Below are 26,474 nucleotides of genomic sequence, written 5' to 3'. Positions count from 1 at the left end.
ATTGAGTCAGGCTGCATCAGCTGAAGCTGTTATTTGTATATATCAGTATTTTTTATTCAGGTGTGGGGAAAATACGTAAGACTGCAGTGAAGCGATGCAACAGATTAATCCCTGGCCAAAGGTATCGTACTTAAATCAGACTACTGATCCAGCCACATCAGCCTTTTGTGAGGTCTGTTTAAAGTAGACTTAAAGTGAACTGCAGGTTCCTGAGAGGTGGACTGTGAGCACAGAAACACATGTTCATACATACAGCTGCAGCAAACTTACATTAATTTTAAATAGATTTGTTACTCTGATGTCTGTCTCTGTGTTAGTCCTCTGACAGACTGGTGACCTGTCCAGGTGTGCTCTACCTATGACTACTGGGACAGGCTCTGGCCTCTGTAATAGAAATGTTCTGTTATTCTCACTTAAAGTATTTAAGTGCTTATACATATGCTTAGTTGTGACACTGTTATAGACTGTTCAGTGAAAGTTTCTAAAACTAGATGAACTTACTTCAGCGTCAGCAGTTTGAGAAAACAACTCCCTTTACAGGTGCTGATAAGGCCAAGGGCACAAAACAGCTTAACCATTGATGCGTTGAAGTGTGGTAGGATCAGTTTGTAACTTCCTCCCTCTTCCTTGGAAAGCATAAAGGAGGAGGAGCACGACCTCTGTGGCAGCGCTGACATGACTGAACTGTGATGTTTGATGTGTGTTGGTGCAGTAATAAAAAGCTTGATCACAGTCTGTGTTGCAGACTTTATTTAAAAAATTCCATGACACCTCCCCCCCACCCTCCCACTGTGAACCTGAATTGAATATTCAGAAGACATTTGTTTAAATAGTTCTACAAATCTGAGCTGTTGGTGTGTCCTTGGATTGTGTGGTAATAATATTAGAGCCTGCAAGCTTTCTTACTGAATCTCTACTATGAGTCATGTTACCTGAGATTAATTCTATGTTTACCTGTCAGCCTGGACGAATGTGCTGTGTGAAGGAAATTAAATTAAATCAGATCTGAACTGCGTACATTTAAGGAACCTGTTCATATTTAATATGAACCAGTGATTTTTTTGATTGCTGATTCCAAGAGAGTCTTTGTGGAAATCCTGTTTGGCTTTTTGTTATTTTAATTCTCTTCTCTGTTTTCCAGAACAGTTCTCCACAGTCACTGTCCACATGGGTCAGTGGCGCCAAGAAGCACTCTGCTAATGTGGGACTCTGACCAGCAACATCCAGCAGGACCCAGACAGCGTTTTCTATCTCCCAGCTGGAGGTTTTGTTTGTCTGTAACTGGAGAGTCAGATTTTTGTTGAGCTTCACACTTGCAGAGGTAAGTCAGTTTGCAGAGATCCCTCCCACCCTGGCTTTCTTATCTGAAACAGTAATATTTCAGTGACTGCTGCTTATACCACAGGTTAATACACGCTACCGATCCCTGATAGGAGAATCATCAATTTTGGCAACAAAGAAGCCTGGTGGATGTTTGTTTACAGTCTGATGGTGGGACATCATGCTCTGCATCTTCAAAGTTTGCCTCCTCATTATTATTCATACCCAGTAATGTGAAGTATGCTCATATCTACTATAACTGAACCAACCTGGTGCTCTTCATTTATGGAGGCTGTTGAGTCTGAATGTTGGATGTTGTGTATCTCGTGTTCTCTGGGCTTTGTTGTCCTCAGTCTTTTCGCAGGATCAGAAAACAAAACCAGGAGGCGCGTAAATGTTGCTTCTCCATGATGTTTCTTCAAATGTTTCTTCTGGATGATGATAAGACTGTGACACGGGATGCACCTTTGGTCTTGTGATGAAGCAAAGCTCAGGAAGAAGTGGGATTAAATGGTACCCACATGTGTGCTGCTGAGAAGGATGTACAGGGGCACCTGCAGCCAAATCCAAGCCTCAGGTTAGTTGTAGTTGCAGAATGCTATAGACTGAGACAGCTGAGGCATCAAATGTTTGATTAAACGGATGAAAAAGAGAAGTTTCTTCCCTATAATTATCACTTCTTAAAATCTGTAGCAACTTCAAGTCTGTCAGCGTGCGGAGCATGCTCAGAATGTGACAATATATTTTTGTTCAATATTTAATTTCTTTCAGTTGCAATTGGTAAATGAAAAAAAATATTTTCTTATAATTTAGCAAACTAATTTATCAAAAAAAAAATATATACATATATCTGTATTAGTTTTAATAAATTAATTTGACACCTGTATGGAAAATACCATATTGTATTCATACAGAATCAGTTTGGTATCATTGTTGGTCTGCTCACTGATTGTTGAAGCTAAGAGCTGCTTTGATCTGTTTAGATCTAAAGTATCCAAAGTTGAGCTCTGATGTTTCTTCACCCCTGTGTGTGTGATATGTGATTCCTACATGCTGGCAGAGCAGAGCAGCAGTTTTTGCTGACAGATGGTGACGGTGTGGAGAGACGGTGGTGTTTCCTCAGAAGAACCAGCAGAGTCACTTGCTGACTGATGCTCGTCTGCACTGCACAGAGGAAATCAGCTGACCGAGGTTTGTCCAGTGACGTGTTATGAATGTATATTTGTTTTATGCTTACAGATATGTTTTTCTTGACAGAGGCTCTGCAGAGGTTAGACAAAGCAGAGAGAACATGTGCTTTACATTTTACTGTGATTTATTGAGATATTTGTTGCCTGATGTTCAGCAGGAATGGAGAAATAGAATCAAAGGGAGATGTTTTTGATGTTTTTGTAATGATGTAAGTAAATCTTCAATATTATTTATTTTCTTGGTTATATTAGGAGTGTTTCTGAGTGAGGGGGAGAGGAGTCATCATCCAGGTAAAGTGACGTGGATCAGTGGACACACTTGTCTCCCCTTTAAAGGAGACGATCCAAGTCATCCTTAAATGTTAGTGCTTTCAAATACACAAACATTTTTAAAGGACAGAAATGAACATCCAACTTTGACTGTAACACAAAATAAATCTTTGCATGTGTGTTTTCAAACTCTCAGATGGGCAGCATATCAGTCTTGGACTGTCTAACCTGCCGGAGCAGCACTGAATGACCACCACACACGAGCATGTTCCTGCAACATTCAGCATCTGATCCTTCATCTGTGTGCTTCTGCTTTTGGTAAGTAGAGTTACCCAACTCCAGTAACTCTAAACACATGCCATCCATTTCTAACGGCCTGGTTACTTCCTGTCAGTTACTTTAGAAACCATGTGGTCACCTGACCTAACACTGTTTCTTCTTCTTCCCCTTAATGTTCAAGTGTCACATGTCAAACAGCTGGAGAGGAAACTACACCAGTGTACTGGGATGTTTCACCAACACACCAGATGCTGTTCCTTCATGGTGACATCACCAGAGACAGCCCCGCCCACCTCAGGACCTCGCCATTGATCATGATGATTATAATGATGACAGCGAGCGGAACTAAGACTGTAAAAATCCACGACCAGAATGTTTCTTTCTAATTATGAATGAATACTGAGAGCCTCTTTCTGTGTTTTGTCTGTTTTGGGGTTGTTTTTTTTACCTCATTTGTTACTAACAAAGTTCACAAACTCACACAGTTTACATTCTGCATGTTTCCATCTTTACCAGCCACACTCCAACTGCATTTAAGAAAATAATCCTTAGAAATCGTCGTTTTTCTCTTTTGTAATTGATGATAATTCAGTGAATATACTGCGCTGCTTCCTTTTATTGCGTCGCACATTGCTTTAAGTTTTTCAGTGTCCAGTTATTTTTTACTGCTGTTTGAATTCTCTGTATGTTTGACCCTGTAGACCATAGGTGTCAAACTCTGGCCCGTGGGCCAAATTTGGCCCGCAGCCTAATTACATTTGGCCCGCGAAGCCATACCAAATTACTATTAGAGCAGGCCTACTGGTATTATACAGCTAATATATATATTGTTTAGTATTAGGCTTTGCTTGTTCCATATTCAGTTTTTCAGCAAAACTTGTTTGAGTCCATAACAAAAGATTCATTCTTATATCTGGAGGAAGATTTTTTTTCAATAAATATTAACGTTAGCCCGCGACTTTGTTCCAGTTTTGAATTTTGGCCCACTGTGTATTTGAGTTTGACACCCCTGCTGTAGACTGTTTGATGGACTGCTTGTCTTCCTGTTTGTAACCGCCGCCTGTTTTTTAATAAAGATTTGGATTTCTGACTTCAACACAGGCTCTGCGTGTCCTCCCTTTGTGTCCTCTTCCTCTGTGAATGTGTTGCATGTGTCACAGATTCATTTTATTAACAGCTTTCCCACAGTGAGTTGCATCAGCATTCATTCACAACACATTGCAGAAGGATTCAGATTAATACAGTGATCTTACAGTCAGAATGATCCTGACAGAGTGCCACTGTAAACTATCTTTCATCAGGTAAATTTTAAAGTTCAGTATTTCAAAGCAGGAGTTATGAAGACTCATGCTGGCATTAGGACTAACAATATGTACTTACAAAGTCAAAGTTTTTTAATTATGCTAGAATATTGGAAGATAATCAACTTTTAGTGTTTTCCGCATATTAATTATTCTGAAATAGAGACGGTGACCCTAACTGTACAGAAGCACTAAACAACTGACAATCTAACAGACATCATTGGCCTGAGTCATGCACAGGGAGTCTGATCCTTTGCTGTGAGAGTCTGACAAGCATGTTTCTGGTCAGTTTGGAAGAAATAATATCACAATGTTGATCTTTCTTTCAATATTCCTTCTCTTTTACAACATAAACTGTGATCAAAGCTACTTATGTTCACAGCATGTAATAATACTGACAGTCCAGGGCATTGTGGTCTGTTGAGCTAGGGTTAGGGTTAGCAATTCAGACATATGTAATCAATATTAAACGTCTCTGACGTGGGCCACTGTCCGCAGTGTTGGGAAATCCATACCAGGCTGGAACGAGTCAAGGTAGGTGAGCATCCACGAGAAGACACAGCAGATGCATCCTACTAATACTGACAGGACCAGGAGGCTCCAGAAACCGAGCATCTTCTCTTCAGTGCCATCCTCTCCTGTCACCCTCTCTGCCCGCAGCTCTTTGAGTATGGGGTAGATAAGGGTGCAGAGAAACCCTTATTACTAATTTGTATTATAATTCAATTTTCATGAAATATTCATATTCAGTATCGGTCCTTTTATATTATAACCACGTATCCACCCAGGCTCATGGTGGGGCAGGGCTCTGTCCTGGGATGCTTGAGTACAAGGTAACGTACACCCTGACCAGGTATCCAGTCTGTCAGAATTGTTTTCAATATTTGGTTCAAAAACATGAGTGACAACAGAAATCCAACTAGGATTCTTGCATATGATGAATGAAGTCTGTCTTTGACTGTATTGTCCAGCTGATCCATCAAACCCCCAGCAGGTGAACCTTATTCATGACATAACACGGCAACAATGTAAAAAATGAAACAGCAACAGTCTAAATGTAAAGTGCATTCTAAACTCCTCTTCAATAAATCATATGCAAAGAGTCATTCAGGACTGTAAAACGTGAACTACAGAACCCAGAGTCTTCATCATTAAATCTCTGGTTGCTTCATTTTTCTATCCTATATCAGATACTTTAGGTTAGGTTAGGTAAACTTGCATTCTCATGGTGAGGCAAAGTGTGTGCGTGTCATGAACGGCTATAAAAGGCCTATAATTACAGAACAAAGCGGGGTTTGAGTTCGAGTTGCGGCAGACTGTCACTACTTGTAAATGGAACGCAGCCTTCCTGCGGCGGACAGCTAATAACAGGAATCGGACGCGGTCCAGCCAAGTCCACAGCAACCACCATAGCAACCGCCTAGCATGACCTTAAAAACATATTCTGTCTTCATAACTATCAAAATCGTGAAATGATTTGCAAAGTGTGAAAGTGTTACAGCTGCAGAGAGCTATGGCGGTATCTATGGAAGCTGTTTACATAGCTAATAATATACGATGTAACCATGGAGACAGTCAGTCACTTGAGCTAGCGGTGCATGTTTACTACAGTGAATAAGGTGATTGAGTGCACAGCGTCCACACTCTGCAGGGGGTAAAGACATTACTTCAATATTGTTTTATATTGATATATATTTGCCTTCTGTTGACCATCACCTCAGGTTCACCATTACAGTTTCAGCATACAGATGCACACTGTCTAAATATGAACACATTCAAAAACTCATGTCTCAGAAATAAGCACAGCTGCTCATGTTTGTCATTAGAGTTTTATTTGTAAGAAAATTATGAACTTCATATTGTGTATCAAATAAAAGAACATTTCACAACTCTGAGTCAACAGAAACAGGAAACAGAAATGTCTCTAATGTAGACGTGTACAGTGTAGTGAAAGCATTAAAAGATCATAAAGGAAACACTAACATTCATGTGAAACTAATTGTAATAAAAATGAGCAGGTGCTTTATAGATGTAAAAGAAAGAATCTGAAAACAACACTTTTTTGGTCTAAGTGATCAAAGTAGAAAACAGAACTGATGTTCAAAAACAAACCGTAGCTGCACTAATATTACACATCTCCATTGTTGTGGTGAACAGACATGTTGCTTTTAAAACCACATGCAGTGTGTGACCGTGACTGTTCATGAACGCCACTTCGCTGAAGCCTTCGCCTTCTTCTTCTTCTTCTTCTAAATTGGAAGCAGAAGGAGCACGAGCTGCTTTGATCTACTGAAAGGAAAAAGCAGAACATCTGAGCTGAAACCAGTCAGCTGAAATCATTAAGATAGAAACAATCGTTCAATGCAGTGTCTCGGGTGGCTTAGCCTGTTACAACTGTTGATACAAGCTAAATACGGTTAACACACAGTGTCAGGGAGCTCCAGTGTGGGAACTAGTGGCTTTAGGTTTGTAGTCATTTAACTTTCATCCATTCATTCATTTAATTCAGGAGGAAGAAATGCCAGGTTGGTGCAGGCTGGTTACATGCATTTGGTCCCATGCTGTCTTTAATTAAATGACTTGGTTCATTTTATGGCTGGGCTGTATGTGGGGTTATATCATGTTATTTGGGCAGGAGTACCTGTCCCCTGTTAGACTTAGAAAGTTTCTCCATAAGTAGAGTTTCTAACTCTTCTAGCACATCTGTGGCTGACAGCTTTTTGGTGGCTCTTTTTACCCCACACTGGTTGTGAGTGTGTAAATAGCCCCACTAGTTCTTTTGGGTTGCAGTTAACTGGGGAGGAAGAGGTGGGTCTGCCATGACTAGATGAATAACAATTATCTGGGATACATAAATTTCATAATGCATGCATATATCTCTATAAACCTGGCCTGAGGGCTGCCATTTTTTACATTCAGTTATTTCTTTGTTGAATCTAAATAATGAATGTGTTACAGTTAGACTGACACTGGTCAGTGTAAATGGCTCATTGGGACACAGAAACCTTTAAATTAAACCCTATCACCTGATATTGAGTGTCAAACAATATCAAAGCTGTAAAAGCTGTTTACAGTCAGAATTTATAAAACTATGATTGTAAATAAATTCAAACAAGTGAGCTTTTCTCTTTGTGCTGAATATCAACACTGTGGTTTCTTAGACTGTAAGCTTTACTTTAGTGCAACCAGTTGCAGAAGCTGCCACTCCAAATGTCTTTTGATAACAAGAAAAAAAATACCTTTTCAGTCCACGGCCTGAAGTTCTTCTCCGACATCTTCTGCAATCGGCTTTGTCTGCTGGTTTGAAGACAATAAACCACAAAAAAGATGATTTAGTCACTTTGTCTGCGTCATGCAGCTCGAATGTGTCGTGCAACGATGTTGAATAGCCGTCGTTATCCCTCTGCTGTGTCAGTAGGATTGTACTGTACAGCATCTCATTGATATGTGAGGAATGCTAATGTAACACGATAACAGACTTACATCATTAAAATATAAAGGACAGGAGATATTTAGATATTTTTATATTTATATTACATTTTATAGCTGACTGATATTACTAAATAGATAGAATTTACTAAATAGCTGGATAAACATGAAAAATATGTCTATAATCACAAATGACCATGAGAGCCAGTAGAATTAATTCAACTGGACACTCAAACGACGTCCTTAAATGCTCTTTAAGTGGCAGAACAAACGAACAAACAGTTAATTTCTTACTTGAGATGAAATCTGCTCAGCTACGTTGAAAACAGCTTCTAACTGGTTCCTCCTTTAACAGGATGACTGCTCAGGGGTAAGGCCATCATGCAGTCCAGCAATCTTTATGGTTCTGCTTTGATTCACCAGGAACTATTAGGGAAACCTTCCAGCGCCTCCTGTGAAAGACACAGGCATAAACACACAAACATTTATTAACATGTTCCACAGTCTTCCAGCTTGATTTTCTCATCCTGTGGACAACAACGAACAGAGATACAGGTTTATTGTTAACTTTTGTAAGGTTTATTTAGTGAACATATCCAGCTGCAGCTCCACTGTGATCCTGAACTGGATAAGCACTTAAGAAAATGTGTCAATAAATGGACATACATCAACTTACTATATTTATCCAAACAGATGGGACCAATAATGCTTCACTGAGTTAGAGACTTTAATGTCTCTTCTATGTAAGAATGTCTCGTGCTGATATACCTGCAAACTTGACAACAAAGGTTTTTCAGACTACATGTAGCTGTCCTCTATGTCTGCTCACACATTTACATTTATGTCACACTTATTTCTGCTTTCCCATTTTATAATTATTACTTACATTTTGATTAGATACCTTGAGTTTGTAAATGATCAGATTACATAATTGGAATACAATGTATCCAATTCAGGGTTGTGGGAGGATGAAGCCTATCCCAGCTGATACAGGACAAAGACAGGCTGCCAGCAATATGTGTAACAGAAAATCCACTTAAATGTTTGATATTTCTTATAATAATCATAATTATGACCATTATTTAAAGGTTTCTTTATAAATACATTTTGATTTTTTATAACCTCTAAAATATAAACCTGAGCCGTTTCAGATTCTGACCTCTGACCTCACTGCAGCTCCCTCTTGGAAGTACGTCTGCTTCTTGTCTTCCCCAGTGTTGACCGCCTGCCCTTGATATCACGTACTGTACCTGAGGAACAAAAAAGGACAAACACTTGCCTTCATTTAAGAAGTACATTCATACAGAGGTAATCTATGGAAACACACTAGTTCAACCTTTGGGAGAAATCAGTTCCTGTGAAACATTTCTGTAAATGAACATCATGTGGAGAATGAATGAAATGAAACAAACATAAGTTAGTAACAAAAATACAGCTGAGTAGAGGCTTTACAAACCACCAGCAGCCATAATGCTGAATTTTAATCTTCAAATGTTTCTGAGCCGTCTTCAACCTGCTTTTAACACATTAAAGTCCCACAGTCAATGCAGCCTGACTCAATCCTAGATGTTCAGCACACAGAGACACAGAGGTGCCGTTTAAAGTTTAGTGATAACCTGAGTCACTGATCATTTGCAGTATTACAGAGTCTGGCAGTCTTTGCATGATGTCCACGTCACTGTAAGTTTCTAGCTGACTCTCAGGTGTGACAGGTGTGCCAGCAGGAAAGAGTAATAATAACCTGCATCCTGAGGTTTGTCATGCAGGATTAAAGGAGCCAGGCTTTGTTCACACAGCTAGGATTGTATTTTACACTGACCCTGGGTCAGTATAAGTATCATACAGTTTAAACGAAGCACTGAAACTTGCACATATTTATTATAGATGCACTGAAGCTAATCGAGATATTTGCTGTCAGTCTGTGGCTGCGATTAAACACTTTACTGGAAACTTTATTAACTAGTAACTTCATCAGTCATGACAGAAGCTAATATTTCTGTGCTAACATCGTTTAAACCGTAACAGCTTTACTCCAATATAAGCTAACGTTTACACCGTAACTTTAAGCTAGCACCATAAAGACGGTAAAACACGTAATAATATCTACAAATGCATCTTAAAGCTGTTATATTAGCACTCTGTGTATTACTAACATAACCACATTAACATTACTGACACTCGCTGACTTTTAATAGTCATTCTATAAATGCTGTCCGTTTAAATGGTCTTACCTGTAAACACTGCATATCCACCGGATTCCAGCCAGAGTGGATTCTGGAGTCTTCCACGCTCCTGTTAGTGATCCTCCATCTGGATGGATGAGAACAACCTTCTGAACAATCTAGCAGGAGATGGCCCATATCTATGGGACTGATTTGTGCTAATAACGCCCATTGTATGGACTGATAACAGCCGAAGCGGGTGAATAAAGTCACCCAGTAGCTAGCTGTGCCATTACCCAGCATACATCACTCCCTCCGTAAATGCAATAAACGATACAAAAGTATCGTTCTACCTGTTTTTCAGGTAGTTGTTTACATTATATAATTTATTGTGTTCTGTATACGTCACTACAATGTGATTTCGGAAATATATAAATATACGGACAACAGGCTCTTCCGCGGCAATCTCTTCAATCGGAGGACCCTTCACGTCAATTCCCGACGCGAGGGGGGTACCCTGCGCGTCCATAAGTGCAGCAGAGGGAGCCTGAGCATGCGTCACACGTTTGACGAGTTGGGAGTGAGAACGTGTTGCCGTGTCTTATGTGAATGTGTTCAGGTTACGCTTCCTTGTCTCGTCAGTTCTGATTTCCTCCAGCTGTGCTCTCCTTCTGTGTCTCATTCCCCTCGTTACTCCCCAGTGTATGTAAACCCTGTGTTTCTCTGAGTCAGTGTCGCGTCGTCCCTCATGCTGTGTGTTTCTACCTGTAGCTAGTGATGGGTAGATGAAGCTTCATGAAGCACTGAAGCTTTTCATCCAATTGGTTCACCCCAGCGCAAAGCTTCATTTGCTCTAGTAAGACACCTACTGGACGGAAAAATATTAGTTTGCATGAATTTGAAGAGTGTGGCCTTTTGCACACAGCCTGTAAATGCCAACAACAAAAGGAGTGTGTAAAGCATGTATATTGTAGTGATGGCAGTATACTGTGTATATTTATACTGGCAGTATGGAAAATGATCATTTGGAAATGCTTAAAATGGAAATGATCATTTACTGTGAGGTGAGGTGTGGTTGGGGTGTGGACAGTAGTTGTGCTTTTGTAACGTTGAGGTATGGACAGCTACACACTGAGGCGTCAGTCCTGCCCACATTTTATTCAGTAAAAACTAAATTTTCACTGCTTTTATGGCCTTTTTAGTGGGGAGAACATAGCTACGATTTAATGATTTAACAAATCTTTTGAATCCTTTGTCCTCCACAATGCTAAATGGCTGGGAGTCCTCAGTCACCATGCTACACTGTAAAAAGAATAACCCTATTCAAATTAAAAAAAAAATGATGTCCAATTGTCACATCCAAAATATTTGGCTTCAGAGAATCCAAATTGAGTCACTTGATTTGACCTGATACTTTTATGTTGATATAAACAATATTACTAGACTTGACTGAAACTTTAAATTTTGCATTGATCCAAATTGATTTTTTTTACATAGAACCATATTTTAATTATTGAACCAAGCTAATATATTGAAATTTAACCAACCTAATGTATTCACATCGAACCAAATTAACATGAACTAATATGTTTGTGTTGAAGCCAGGTAATTGGTTTACATATATTCAAACTATATTTTTTACATTTCATTTTATTTCAGTTCAAAAATGCTCTGCATTTCCTATAAAAAACAAGACAGTTGGCCAACCAATTATTTCAAAATTATTTATTGTTCCAAACCATTTTAACTATAATCAATAGAGAGGATTAGTAATATACAGATTTAGTGCTACGGCAGAAATGATTAGAGAAATGTTTGTTTTATAAAACCTGCAACCTTTTGAAAACCAGTATAAAACCTGCAACCTTTTGAAAACCAGTATAAAACCTGCAACCTGTCTAAAACTGGCATAAAACCATTATAAAAACTCTTTTTAAACCAATTTGCAAGTACTCAAAAATGTTTATATGTGCACTGTGCCTGTACAATGTAAAAAAAAATCTACACATGTATCAATGAAATCAACTTAAATCTCCCTTTCAAATGGGTGTTCTTATAATTTTTGAATGTAGAATACCACTGCAGGCCAACCAAGAAAATAACCAAGCACACATGCACATGCATGTGCACATACACATCCACACATGCATGCAAACACACTACTGTGCAGTGTTAAGTTCACAATTAAGTTTGCGAATCTTAGAGGTCATCTTGTTAAAGTCAAGCTCCATCATAATCTTTTGAAGAGCCTCAAAGGTGAACCTGAATCCTCGTGGATATTCCATTTTAAGAGCATAACAGAGTCCAAAGACCATTGCCACTCCAGCTGCCACAGAAGGCAACTCATTCAGGACTTCCACACCATCAATGATTATCCCGATGTCTCGACGCTGATGTAGGAGGCTTGAGTTGTCCCTGAAGATGAAGAGTGCCATGGTGGTTACTCTGCAGCTCTTCCTCAGCTTCATCTTTCTGGGATATCTTGAGGTAAAATATGGAACAAAATGTACAAGTGAAGAACTGAAGTCTGGCACACCTGATAAATCTTTGACCATAATAAACTACTATTTTGATAGTTGTTTGGTCACAGACTATTAGAACAATTATTTGACTAATCAGATTGTGAATTGCATAATCATTAAATTAAATCAATGGTGGAAAATTTTCATAAATGTTCCACAAAGCCCAAGAAAAAAAAGAAAACAATACAGAACCCTAAGATATTAACTTGATGAGTTGATTAATCGTTGCTGTCCTACATTAATCATTGCATTTAATAGCAGAGTTGTCAAATTTACATCAAGAGACTGCATCTCATGTAGAGACAGAACAGATATGGACATACCATGTATTCTTTTATCAAGTCCTCAACACATCAGCAAGGTGAATGAGAGGATAATGATGGAGGGTCTAGATTATTATGAAATGTTTAAAAAGGATGTGCAGTGTAAATGCAAAATGATACCTGTTCAGATTAAATGAAAACGTATGCTTCAGCCATGGAATGGATGGAGCGATCTGTGGTTCTGAAAGCATACAGAAAAAAAAGAATAATGTTACTTCTCTATAAAACACATAACATAGAAAAACCAAGAAATACGTAACATGACATACACATCCTTATAAAAAGCTAGTACTATAATTTGATTTAGGTTTACCAAACAGTCTACAGACCAGCCATTAGCAACTAAGTTTGGCATAGGGTCAATTTAATGCTGTTAAAATTAAAATTTCTTCAGAAAATGCACATTTTTCCGAGCCGCGCCTGAAAGTCAATTGAAGGAATTAGTCTTATGTCATTGATCTTATATGCTGGCGTGTTATTTCTGTCTCTAAATCATGCACATTAATAATTATCTTTTGCGCTCGGTGTACACACACATAACACACAGATATTTATATGAAGAGAGACAGAGACAAACGTGCGCGCACAAACACAAGCTTGTGTCTAGAAACCGCGCGCTCACCAGAAAAATTCAAACGAAGCGGAGCACGGAGTTATACTATGAATGTTATGAACTATGAACTTATGCTAGCTAGCTGTATCCACCACCGATGCATCGTGGTAACGCTAGCTAGTTAGTATACTGGTAAAAAACGGCTTTTTGCCTAACTTGCATTCCTGACTGTGATGGTCGGTTTCTGGTAACCAGTTCTAACGTCGCGCCGGATAGCTAGCTAGCTTGTAGCTAGCAGCTACAATCATGCAAAAATTAGGGGTGGCTGTCGACCCAGCTTAAATGGGGTTATTTTCTGCAATTTTGGCAATACAAATTATAAAAGCTTTTGTAACACACTTGGCTTTACTTACGTTTATTTTCAGATGAAATTAATCAAAGATGTGACACGATGTTTCCAGCAGCCATGCAGAATAAAAATGGGTCCCGGTCTATTTCTGGTGGGCGTGTTCAATTGCAAATCACTTTGACTCAAATTAAAGATATTATCTGTTCAACATGAAAAGAAATATATGTTTTGAGAGAAATCAAAAACTTTGCGTTGTGTCCTTTGTACAGATATTTAGTTTCATCCAAATCAAAAGTGGTATTTTAAAATGCAAAAAGAAAGGGTTTCACAATCAAATCAATGATTTTATTCTGTTTTGAATGGCACTTATTAGATTGAATGAATGACTGCATGTTAGACTTTTTTTCAGTGTAACCAGGTCTTCATCCATTTGAGATTGTTCTCCTGAGGAAAGACAATAAAGACAAAGCACAAATATAAATATCACACACGTAACTTATTACAGCTGTATAATATTGTTATATCATTTAGTAACATTACTGCATGCTATATTATCATTGCATTTGATGGCTCACCTGGTCTTGCTCCACAATCGGTGTTCCTCTTATTCTCATGCAAAGCTCTGTAGTGCCTAAGCATGGATGAGGTGTTGTTGTTATATCCCAGCTCCCTGGCACATAGCAAACACTTCACCTTGTACAAAAGTAAAGCCGCTTAACATAAATTGTATTGCACCATCAGTATTATGAAAATACATCTTCTGTAGAAATTAACATACCTTGTTGGGAGTGTTGAAAACAAGCAGTTCTTTTAATCTTTGGGCTGAAGGAAGGACAGCACTCGGTGTATAAATGCTCAATCAACAATTCTTTATTTCCATACAATCCAACAATCAGAGCATTACAACGTCCGGACGGGAGAGATGTCTGCAGAGGGTCAGCAACATTTCTCAAAATGGTGACAACTTTCACAGACTTTTATAGCTGGTAACAGCCCCCCTCCTTGTCATAAAAGCTGCATCTTCACATGTTTTTCTAATTCTTAGCGAGACTGGCTCCTGACCTTGCCTCCCTGTCTTTCTGTGTGAAAGTAAGAAGGGGGGTAAGGAATGTGGTTTTATCTCTTTCTCCACAGACATCAAGTCTCCTGCTCACAACCTTCTTCACATGATTCAGCAATAAAGCATTTAAAGAAAACAGTGTAAGACATTCACAGCCTGATCAAGGATACAGAGTGATGCACACTTTATCTAATGAACTACAAAATGATTATGTTTCTTTTATTCAAGAGTATAATAAAGACTAAACTACATACACAGCACACCATCAAAGCTATAGGATTATATATGGCTTACAGCTGTTAAGCTAATCTACTACCTTGACTACTGGTCATAAAATGGCATATGTTCGACTACTAGTCTCCACAGGAGGAATAAGATCAAAATGTTCCCACACAGGGGAGGACATCCTCCTCTTCTTAGCTGGCTCCATTCTCTCCTGACTTTCTCTCCTCACTCTCATAAACCTCCAAACTGTCTCCAAACTCTCACTAACTGCAACTCTCCATCAAACACCCACATTTTTGAATGAAGTCTGAGGGGTTTATATCGCTGTCATAGCTCGCGGCAAAGTTCGAACCACTTCATGAACCAGTCACGTGGTACAGCCGGGCAGCGAGGCTTCGGACGTCATCATTTTCAGCTCCTCCCATAAATGAAGCAAGCCTCGATACGCACATCGCGGAAACGCCCCCTCCATTACTCGACACAAGCTTCGAAGCCTCGATACAGAACGTCACATCACTACCTGTAGCTCCCTGTGTGTTTTGTTAGAGTCTTCCCAGTTTAGATTTTGTAGAGTTTTTGTGTTCAGCAATAAAAGCTGCCATTTTGAGTTCAGTCCTGTCTCCACTGAGTTTGCGTTTGGTTCCAATAGGGCTTTGGAGCGTGATGTCACGGGGGTGGGCGTGGGAAGGATTTTGGCCCAATCCGCCATTTTGGGGGTCTAGCGCAGGTGAAAAGGGAGCGAAGGCACACACAACAGCCATGGTTCGTTCTTGCTGTGTGGTCGGCTGCAATGTTCGATCACACGACCGGCAAGAGAATAAGCTTGAAAATGGTTTATCTTTTCATTCTTTCCCAACCTGGAAGCAACATGAGCAGCTCGTGTATCGATGTTACCAAACGAAGGCGTCTAGCCTGGATAGCAGCTGTGAGACGAGCTGACGTGCAGTTCTCTTCCATCTCCAAATATCTGTTGGTGCTCCAGACATTTTCATTCCGGTAAGTTCTAAATATGTTCATATCACTCTTTATAACCTATTAGTTTTATTTTCTATGCGCTCTGAGGTCGTAGCAAATTAGAACAAACATCCTACTTCTATTTATAGAGATGCTAATTATTTGGCATTATTGCAGCAAACCAGCCGATGAAATGGATGAAACATCGGGACTGGGTTCCAGCCCTACACAAGGGACCTGCTTCAAACATACCACCATGCCAATCAGATTACTTCTTCCATGTGAGGGTGAAGAGGTGACCCTTCTGGATAAGATGGTGAAGGTTTGCTGCGTTTGTTGAACAGTGTGGTAGTAAAACCAGGGAAGAATGAAACCTTCTCCTGTTAAATGTTCTTAAGTCTTGTGCTGTTATTTTTTCAAAAGATACAGTAAATAAAGTAATGTTAGTAGTGGGTGATATCATGTAAACACATGATTTTGTGTGAACATTTTGTCATTTGTAAACTATAAATGACATGGATTCTACACTGTAACAGATGTGATGTTCTATAAAGTGGTTTTAATAAAAAAAGTTTGTTTCTTTATTCAACATTTGAACAGTGGGACTCAGTCAGTACATATTCAGTAAATGCAAATTATTTACACAGCAGTGCACTACAGGCATAAATCTAGACCCCTAGATAAAACATTATGGGTCATTCCCACAACCCACAGCTTTACTGTGTACCAGCACAGTATCCAATAGTGGTGACAATGCCTCCAAAGTAGCAGGTGGGATTTCTTTTTTGAGGACGGCTCCTTTTACCTGTCACTACAGATGGTCTGTCTATGTTTTGAACAAGAGCCTTTTTTAGGCAGCTGAAGAGGAGAAGTCTATCTTATGGCTTATGGTCTATCTTATGGCTGTATCTTGGTCATATTACCCAGCAAAACCCAGTATGCAGGTTCATCTGTAACAGTCCTTGTGCCACAGATCAACACTGTTGCTTCTACATTAAACAGAAGAGCAGTGACGTGGATGCAGGTCTCTGCGACTCCGGCCATACAGGTGCAGCGGGCGGCTTCAACCTTCCCTGTGATGCTCACAGTGACCCATGGCTGCAATGCTGGTTCATTCAGTCTTAGAGTGCAGCACCTGAAACACACACAGACAAAGTTCATTTAAAGACAAGAACTATGAGCCAAGGCCGACACAAATGTGTTTGATCTACTTTATCATAAATGTAACAAAGTGTTTAGAAAGTTAGCACATACATGTCATTTTTCATTTCTTTATGTGTCCATCTATAGAACGCTGCATGTTATAGTCCAAATCTGCCTGTTCTGTCAGAAACCTGCCTGCAGAAAATGAACCTAAAGTATGTAATGCAAGGATGTCATCACTGTAGAGATGGAGAAAGCATAAAGTGACAATTATGAATCACTTAATATGATAAGGAGATTCTGCAGGTCATTGATCAAAGTATAAAATTAAAATAAAATGTATTTTTAGTGACACAGGATACAAATATGGAAGCAAGATGTGTAATTAGGATTATTTATAATAAATATGAATAAATTAGTGCAATTTCTTTAACCATAGAGAATAACTAAATCCTTCAGGACAATGTCACATCTAACAGCCTCCACATGTTCTCACTGTAATTTCCCCTCATGAATGAATTTATGCTGCACTAATGTGAATGTTTGCAGGGAAATCAAACGCATTTCACACGCAGTACTCGAGCTGACTTACCTTTGTTTGAATGACAACTTGTACGCTCTGACTCCACAGACAAGGTACGAAAATATGTCAGGCTACGTCAGTAGCGCTAGGTGTTCGGGGTTTCTACTCCACGGCCGTATGTCATACGGGTCCACATTTCCAATGCACGCTATTTTCTGCAAGTACCGCCGCTTTGCCTCTGGACGCAATCGGTCTCTATACAGTTCACTCTCTTTTGAGCTGCTTTTAAGCATCTTTCTTGTAATCGTCGTTCCAACACAGTGTGTTTTTTTGATTCGTAGACCCCGAAAATGGTGCTGCGCTCCCACAATGCATTGCGGCGTGACGTCAACTCCAAAGCCCTATTCCTGCCGGCACACAGCCGTACTATGACAAAAACTGCTTCATTGACCTGAGAACTCTTGGCATTATCCAAGTGATCAGTCTCCAACTTGCAATTAAAAATGTCCTTACAGTCCAAGATAGAGCAGAAGAGACCCACTCATCTGTGCCTGATGAAATTTGAATGATTTCCTTTGTGTACATCATGAGGAAATTTGAAGCCTAAACCTCTGAGTGTCACATGTCAAGCATTATCATCATGCACTTAGATCAGCGGTTCCCAAACTTTTTTTTTTTTTTGCTGGGCCCCCCTTTGTTTTACAAGAAAAATGTTTGCGTTTGAGTTGTTTATTTCCTGTGTAATAATATTCAACATTGCTTGTCTCTTGCTCTTGACAAAGGCGGTCGCACTTTTGTCCTCTCCCCCTCCCCCTCTCCCTTAGCTGCCCTGCTTAGCCTCTTATGTCCTTTGCTAGTCTCGTGGTCTTTGTATTACTTTTCCCTGGAACACTGTATCACAGTCTGTTCTCTAAAACCTAAATGAGGAATTATGGATTTGATCAACTGGTCCCTAAATGTAATCCACATGTAAAAGGAACAGTTACATTTCTTCTAAATGCACTTTCAGCTACAGTTTATTTGCAGCTATACAAAGAGAAAAATACATGAAACCTCATCATGATACCATCATAAATAAGACCATATAAACATAGTTTTCATTTTAAGCTTTTGTGAGAGATACACATATTGACGGGGTCGGGTTATGTTAAAAAGTATAAATTGTTATACAGGGAGTGCAGAATTATTAGGCAAATGAGTATTTTGTCCACATCATCCTCTTCATGCATGTTGTCTTACTCCAAGCTGTATAGGCTCGAAAGCCTACTACCAATTAAGCATATTAGGTGATGTGCATCTCTGTAATGAGAAGGGGTGTGGTCTAATGACATCAACACCCTATATCAGGTGTGCATAATTATTAGGCAACGTCCTTTCCTTTGGCAAAATGGGTCAAAAGAAGGACTTGACAGGCTCAGAAAAGTAGAAAAAATAGTGAGATATCTTGCAGAGGGATGCAGCAGTCTCAAAATTGCAAAGCTTCTGTGTAAGAGGATTTTTATTATGCAATATAATCAAGTGTGCCTTATAATCAAGTGTTCATATATTTTCACATAACCAAGCCTATTGTTAAACAAAACACAATGCATTCCTTACTTCAGTGTTTGAGATGTTTGACAAGACATGATATACGATGCATTCTTTACTTCAGTGTCTGTGATGTCAGATAAGCATGAATACTGCTGTGTCGTTATTTTTCAGTTTGTGTGCAGAAGTTAGATAGCTAAGACAATGCCTGAGCTCTCCCCTTTCCGTTAAAAGAGGAAGTGGTATGTAACCCATTTTTGCCTATAAATAAAGCAAGCAGCCTGTGCTCGAGGTGTGAGATTTTGCAGAGAGGCACACACCCGTGCGCATGTCTTAAAACTCTCTGAGTCGGTCTGCAGTGTCTTATTTCTCTTACTTGTGAACAAATGTCTTAACCCCTGACATTCTGAAGCGTGATCATCGAACAATCAAGCGTTTCATTCAAAATAGTCAACAGGGTCGCAAGAAGCATGTGGAAAAACCAAGGCGCAAAATAACTGCCCATGAACTGAGAAAAGTCAAGCGTACAGCTGCCAAGATGCCACTTGCCACCAGTTTGGCCATATTTCAGAGCTGCAACATCACTGGAGTGCCCAAAAGCACAAGGTGTGCAATACTCAGAGACATGGCCAAGGTAAGAAAGGCTGAAAGACGACCACCACTGAACAAGACACACAAGCTGAAACGTCAAGACTGGGCCAAGAAATATCTCAAGACTGGTTTTTCTAAGGTTTTATGGACTGATGAAATGAGAGTGAGTCTTGATGGGCCAGATGGATGGGCCCGTGGCTGGATTGGTAAAGGGCAGAGAGCTCCAGTCCGACTCAGACGCCAGCAAGGTGGAGGTGGAGTACTGGTTTGGGCTGGTATCATCAAAGATGAGCTTGTGGGGCCTTTTCGGGTTGAGGATGGAGTCAAGCTCAACTCCCAGTCCTACTGCCAGTTTCTGGAAGACACCTTCTTCAAGCAGTGGTACAGGAAGAAGTCTGCATCCTTCAAGAAAAACATGATTTTCATGCAGGACAATGCTCCATCACACGCGTCCAAGTACTCCACAGCATGGCTGGCAAGAAAGGATATAAAAGAAGAAAAACTAATGACATGGCCTCCTTGTTCACCTGATCTGAACCCCATTGAGAACCTGTGGTCCATCATCAAATGTGAGATTTACAAGGAGGGAAAACAGTACACCTCTCTGAACAGTGTCTGTGAGGCTGTGGTTGCTGCTGCACGCAATGTTGATGGTGAACAGATCAAAACACTGACAGAATCCATGGATGGCAGGCTTTTGAGTGTCCTTGCAAAGAAAGGTGGCTATATTGGTCACTGATTTGTTTTTGTTTTGTTTTTGAATGTCAGATATGTATATTTGTGAATGTGGAGATGTTATATTGGTTTCACTGGTAAAAATAAATAATTGAAATGGGTATATATTTATTTTTTGTTAAGTTGCCTAATAATTATGCACAGTAATAGTCACCTGCACACACAGATATCCCCCTAAAATAGCTAAAACTAAAAACAAACTAAAAACTACTTCCAAAAACATTCAGCTTTGATATTAATGAGTTTTTTGGTTCATTGAGAACATGGTTGTTGTTCAATAACAAAAGTATTCCTCAAAAATACAACTTGCCAAATAATTCTGCACTCCCTGTATGTTTGGTAATGTACTTGCAGTCTTAACCATAGCCAGTGATCATTTATTTTATTTTCTTGTCAATTTTCTCAATCCCTGTGACTAGACAGTAATTACATTTAGTTTTTAGATAACACATCGTAGTTTTTAAAGAAAAATGAAATATGTTCTTTAAGTTCCACTAAGCTATTGTTACTCTCTTCACTTTTCTAGTCTTCTACCTGTAAAACTCTAAGAGTGAAACAGCAAATCCTTTTCTTGAAGTGGAATTATTAAAGACTCAAATCTTATAACTAACTGTCATATACACACAATACTTACTGGCTACTAGTATTAACACTCCTTCCTCTCCTATCTCACATGTTACTCATGGGAAGAAAAAATTATGGTGTTGTTGTCATTGTTTTTTGTTTCCTGTAAAGACTATTGAATGTTGAGGGTGCGTGCCTGGTTTCCTGTGTGAGGCACTGGCTATATGGTTTTAACATTATACAGTATATAACTGTACATATACAGATTATTTATAACAGCTACAGGTGGAGACCATCACAAAGTTGTTGGCCAAATCAGTTATCTCGCCATCTAGAGTATATCATAATATCAAATCTTTCAGAGAATTAGAACTGGCAGTTTACACATGTCGAAAGGCACTATTAATGTGGAAAGGTATATACAGGTTTTAAGTAAGTAAGTAAGTAAAATTTTATTTATATAGCACATTTCTAGATAAGAGATCACAAAGTGCTTTACAAGGTATAGGCACAGATTAAAAAGACAAAATACAGTCAAAAGTTAACAAAATGCAATTTTAAAAAGATGTGTTTTTAGCTGTTTTTTAAAAGTAATCAGTGAATCAGCAGATCTTAAGTTCTGAGGAAGAGAATTCCACAGTCTGGCGGCCACAGTAGCAAAAGCTCGATCACCCCTAGTTTTCAGTCTCGTATACTTAATAACAAGTAGGCCCTGACCACAAGACCTCAGAGACCTACTAGGGGCATAGGGCTGTAAGAGTTCAATGATGTATGATGGTGCTTGTTCTTAAAGAGCCTTAAATGTGAGAACCAGAATCTTAAAGTGGACTCTGAATTCGACAGGGAGCCAGTGTAACTGTATAAGCAGCGGTGTTATATGTGAGTATTTCGATGTTTTCGTCAGAAGCCTTGCTGCAGCATTTTGGACAGTCTGCAGACGCTCCAGGGAACTTTTGTTTAGACATTTAAACAGTGAATTGCAATAGTCCAGTCGTGATGAAATAAAAGCATGAATAACAATCTCCAGTTCAGTATAAGATATTATGGGGCTCAATTTAGAAATATTTTAGAGCATGAAGGAATTTTTATGGAGGCTTGGATGAAGCCTGAGTGATGAGGGAGAGGCAGTGACGAAGAGGAGCTGGGTTGCACGAAGGCATCTGCAAGGGAGAATGTCAGATGTCATGTGAAAGTGAGATTTAAAGTAGGCGGAGTGAAGGCTGATTGGGCTGAAGAAAGCTGGCAGAAAGATGATTGGACTAGATCGGTGATGTCACAATTAGCTTGACAGCGTTGGAAAGTGAAAGTGACTTAAAGCTTAGATTAGTTGTCAACACCTGGGAAAGCAGACAGATGTAGACTTCAGATCTTCCTCATCGAACTTACACATAAGCTACACCAGCACGACTAGAGTAGAAGTCTGAGTTCTGAACCGACATGCATGCAGTCCAGACCCTTTACCTCCTAAAAAGGTTTGGAGCATCATGAAACAATAAATGCAACAACGAAGACCGAGGACTCTTGAGCAGCTAGAATCCTATATCATATTTATATCATATTTTCTCAGTCCCACACATTTACAGACTGTTGTTAAAGGAGGACAGGATGCTACACAGTGGTAAACACGGCCCTGTCCCTACTTTTCTGAGGCTTGTTCGTGTCATCAAACTTAAAATGAGCCAATATTTGTCTTGGTATGGTACATTTTCTCAGTTTAAACATTTGCTATGTTTTGTTCTATTGTGGCGTCGTAGGTTTTATTTATTTCATTTTAGTTTTAATGTGGAAGTTTTGTGTCACTCTACAATATCACAGTTCAGACTCATTTCTAACAATTACTGTTTGTTTGTTAAGTCTTACTTCACTTTACTTTGTTCAGGAACTCTACTGCTATTTCAGTGTGCATCTTAATGTCCAGTCTGTTCTCAGAGACCATTTTCACACAGTGTTACACACAGCACACTTTTGTGTTCAACGTTTAATTGGACCAGAGAATATGAACCTCCTGTCACGCTCAAAAAATAAGGAGTGTCTGCACACCAAGCCTTGCGTGTTTGATGACCTCCATTCATGTGACAAAAAGGAATTTAGCTTCAGATTCCACAGAGTGGCTGACTAAATCTGTCAGATATTTTTAGTGACCATTGAATAGCTTTGACTGGATGATCTGATATCGTCATGCTGGTGTTGTTCCTGGAACAACATAGTAAATGTTGTTTCGGGATCAACATTGCAAGTGACCAATCACATTGTTGTGACGTTATTCTTTGGCGCGCCAAGCCATTCGTGCATTTATGAAATTCCAATGTTGCAAGGACAATATCAATTCTGCTTAGCGTTTATTAAAGGGTTAGGGTCAGGGTCCATTGATCGGCGGACAGAGGCGGTTTCTCGCAGCTTAAGTACAGATTCTTGTTTTACGGCGATTTTTTCCGAAGTCGCAAGATTATGACATTCTGATTGGTCACTTGCAATTTTGATCCTGGAACAACATTTACTATGTTGATCTGGGAACAACACCAACATGACGATATCAGATCGTGCGCTTTGATTGATGTCATCTAACAGGTTGCATTGGATTTGGATAAGTTTTGAATTGTGATATTTTTACTTCTTTTAAGTACAAGTAGAGTAAAATTTGAGGAAACAAAATGTATATTCACTGCTACTATTTGTATGTCACTTTTAAAAGTTTTAATAAAGATGTTCAGTTTTTTCTGTATTACAGCTTTACTTTTAATGGTGTTTCCAAAACACAGAAGTATATCAGAGAAATGTATTGTAGCTCCACCTTTGTGCATTGGTGGAAAAGTTTCGGGTTTGACTGAAATGAAACTGAAAAACTGACAATGCATTAAAAAGATGCAACAACAGGTGACAGGTCACACAGTGGAGCACCGCTGTCAGGAGCACAGGTAGGCTGCTGGGCAGATAAGTGTGTTTAAGCGTCTTTAATTTAATATTTGGTTTTTTTTTGTTCTTTAAAAAAAAAAAAAAAAAAAAAAAAAAAAAAAATATATATATATATATATATATATATATATATATATATATATATATATATATATATATTATATAACAAATTATAAAAACATCCAGGTTTATTTTTCCGTTAGTAAAATATAAGTGACTTAGAGATTAAAATTCAAGCATTTGACACTAGATTGAATTTAAAAAAAAAAAAAAATCTGTGATGCATCTTAACACATGAAAACTTGGAGTTTCATTTAAGACAACATTTCCTAGGATTTTAATCATTGATTCAAGTTTCACTCATAAAACAGAACAAAGAAATATCGAGTAAATCAGCAACTTTTTAATCATCACATTAATTGCTTGTTAACTCACTTTTATTCCTGCATAAACTAAAGAATTAATAATAAATAAATAAGAATTCATTTTACAATGTGAGGTAAAGACTTTGATATTCTTGAGAAAACCTCAATAATCCAGAAATTCCCCATTTGTAAGCACTACTGCAATGGTGGGAAATAAAAGCTCCCTTTCCACAGGACAAACCTCCGGCAGAACCAGTCCTCCTGGCACAGAGCGTTCTCACTCCCGAGGCGTAACATGTCGACGTTTTGTCACGTCCCGCGGCGTTCCTGAGGAACGCGAAAGGAGACCTTCGGCGTTCTTATGGTACGCGGCGGGTTATGGCTGGAATCCAGTGCAATGACGCTCCCGCGGTAGTAGACGTTCCAGCCCTGTATTCCAGCCCTAAACCTAACCTTATCCCTAGCCCTGACCACAACCTTATTCCTGACCTTAACCAGGACTTTAATGATGTTAAATAGCGTGTTTCTAAGCGATTTGAAGAAAAAGAGCGAACATGTGTAGGTTCAGTCCAGACGGTTCTCATATTTCCTCTTTTTCCGAGGTCGTCATTTAGGAACGTGGTGGGTAGCCGAAAACGTAATATGGTGACGATTTGTCACCTAGCGTAAAATGTTACGCTTTGGGAGTGAGAACGGGTTGCCTGGCAAGAAGTGCCTCAACCAGTTGGAGAGGTGAGGAGAAAGTGAAAGGAAAATAGAAAGAGAGCGTAAGACAGGACAAAACACAGGCTGCAAAAGAAAAGACAAGTGAATGACATGCTGCAGTGGTATATATGTGTTTAAGAATGTGTTTAAAAGAAAAATCATTGTGCCTTGGGCTTTGCTTAGATGTTATCTAAAGTCACGTAAATTAAAATACATAACTTTAGACTGCATGTCTAGTGTTTCACAAGTTGTAGAACAGCAAGTTGTTATCATTGATCCTGATCCAGGGTATAGGGTATGTGCACAGCTATGCATGAGTTATGTGTGTAGGTGTGTAGAGAAATGAACTTGGGTTGACTCAAATAAAATATAATAATATCCATTGTCGAACTCTAAAAATAGATTATGCAGACACTGTGAGTATAGTGTGTATTAGAACTGTGATGATTCAATCAGTAACTCAACTTAATTAAAAAACAAATTCTGCATATATGCTTAATAAACATCGTGTTATAACATTATATAGCTAAATGTAGTCTAAATATGCTGTTAGCTACTTCAAGTTGATTTGGATTACTATAAAACCACAAGTTATTTTGATTGTTGCTTTTAATTTTATTTTACTAGGCATTTATTAGTTTATTACTGAAAACTGTTTGAAGCTATAATGTTACAGAAACAGAACTTTCCCTATTTAAATTCCTGTTTTCATCTGGCTCTGTGTGCAAGACTGTAACATGTAATCTGTAACACTAGAGGGTGCCTAATCACTGTCCACACATCTCCAGATTGACATCAAATACTCCATGACTACAATATAAGTGATTTAGAGATTTAAATTCAGACATTTTACAATAGCTGTAATTAAAAAAAATCCTCAAAACTCAAAATTCCCCAAGACATAAAACTTTAGTTCTAGCTCTTTTTTTTTTTTATTATATGAATTTGTATTGAATCACCCTCATGGGTGGATCACAGATTACTTATTTAATTCTTCCTCCATTAAGATTGAAAAAATAATGCACAACGAAAAATAATACACTGTAAGTCAAAATCTACTGATCACATTTTCTGGACAGTGCATGTCTTTATACCTGCTTGTTTGTACCTTATCAGTCCCCTACAGATACTCAACTCATCCAACATGGAGCAACACTTCTGTCACTGCGGCCGGTCTTTCACAACTTACCATGGCCTGAGAGTTCACCAGGGAAGGATGGGCTGCACACCAAAGGGAATGAGGATCCCTGAAAGTGGGCAATCTAGTTTCCATCCTATGCCGGCCTTTATGGGATCTCTAATCAGACGAGAGCCTTCGATGGGCATGTGTATGAGTCTGGATTATAGTGAGTCTACCAATGTGTTTGTACAGTGGTCAGTTTGTGTTGCTACAGGGTCGGGGAGTGACTATCTAACTAAAACTCACTGGTTTACAGTGATAATCTATTTTCATGTTTTAGATAATTACTTT

At 38.9% G+C, this 26,474-nt stretch overlaps 3 long non-coding RNA genes across 4 annotated transcripts; 1 reads left to right on the top strand and 2 right to left on the bottom strand.

Moving 5' to 3' along the window:
- The first annotated feature begins 835 nt into the window (after positions 1-835).
- LOC113019161 (uncharacterized) lies at positions 836-3,679 on the top strand. Its single transcript, XR_003271961.1, has 6 exons — positions 836-1,321; positions 1,406-1,897; positions 2,407-2,511; positions 2,763-2,871; positions 2,977-3,098; positions 3,241-3,679. It is a non-coding gene; the product is annotated as an uncharacterized LOC113019161 (long non-coding RNA).
- Positions 3,680-6,175: 2,496 nt separating this feature from the next.
- LOC113019162 (uncharacterized) lies at positions 6,176-9,182 on the bottom strand. Its single transcript, XR_003271962.1, has 4 exons — positions 8,949-9,182; positions 8,084-8,241; positions 7,600-7,657; positions 6,176-6,649 (listed from the first exon to the last, which is right to left on the bottom strand). It is a non-coding gene; the product is annotated as an uncharacterized LOC113019162 (long non-coding RNA).
- Positions 9,183-11,661: 2,479 nt separating this feature from the next.
- On the bottom strand, positions 11,662-14,131 carry LOC113019165 (uncharacterized). Of its 2 annotated transcripts, XR_003271966.1 has the most exons (3): positions 13,763-14,131; positions 12,917-12,977; positions 11,662-12,432 (listed from the first exon to the last, which is right to left on the bottom strand). It is a non-coding gene; the product is annotated as an uncharacterized LOC113019165 (long non-coding RNA). The 2 variants fall into 2 exon arrangements; XR_003271965.1 differs by having other exon boundaries at positions 11,662-12,977.
- Positions 14,132-26,474: the final 12,343 nt, after the last annotated feature.

This window comes from Astatotilapia calliptera, chromosome 3, assembly GCF_900246225.1.
Source record: "Astatotilapia calliptera chromosome 3, fAstCal1.2, whole genome shotgun sequence".
NCBI classification, from domain to species: Eukaryota; Metazoa; Chordata; class Actinopteri; order Cichliformes; family Cichlidae; genus Astatotilapia; species Astatotilapia calliptera.
The sequence above is the reverse complement of the archived record's forward strand: the minus strand, read 5'-3'. Positions and strand labels throughout refer to the sequence as shown.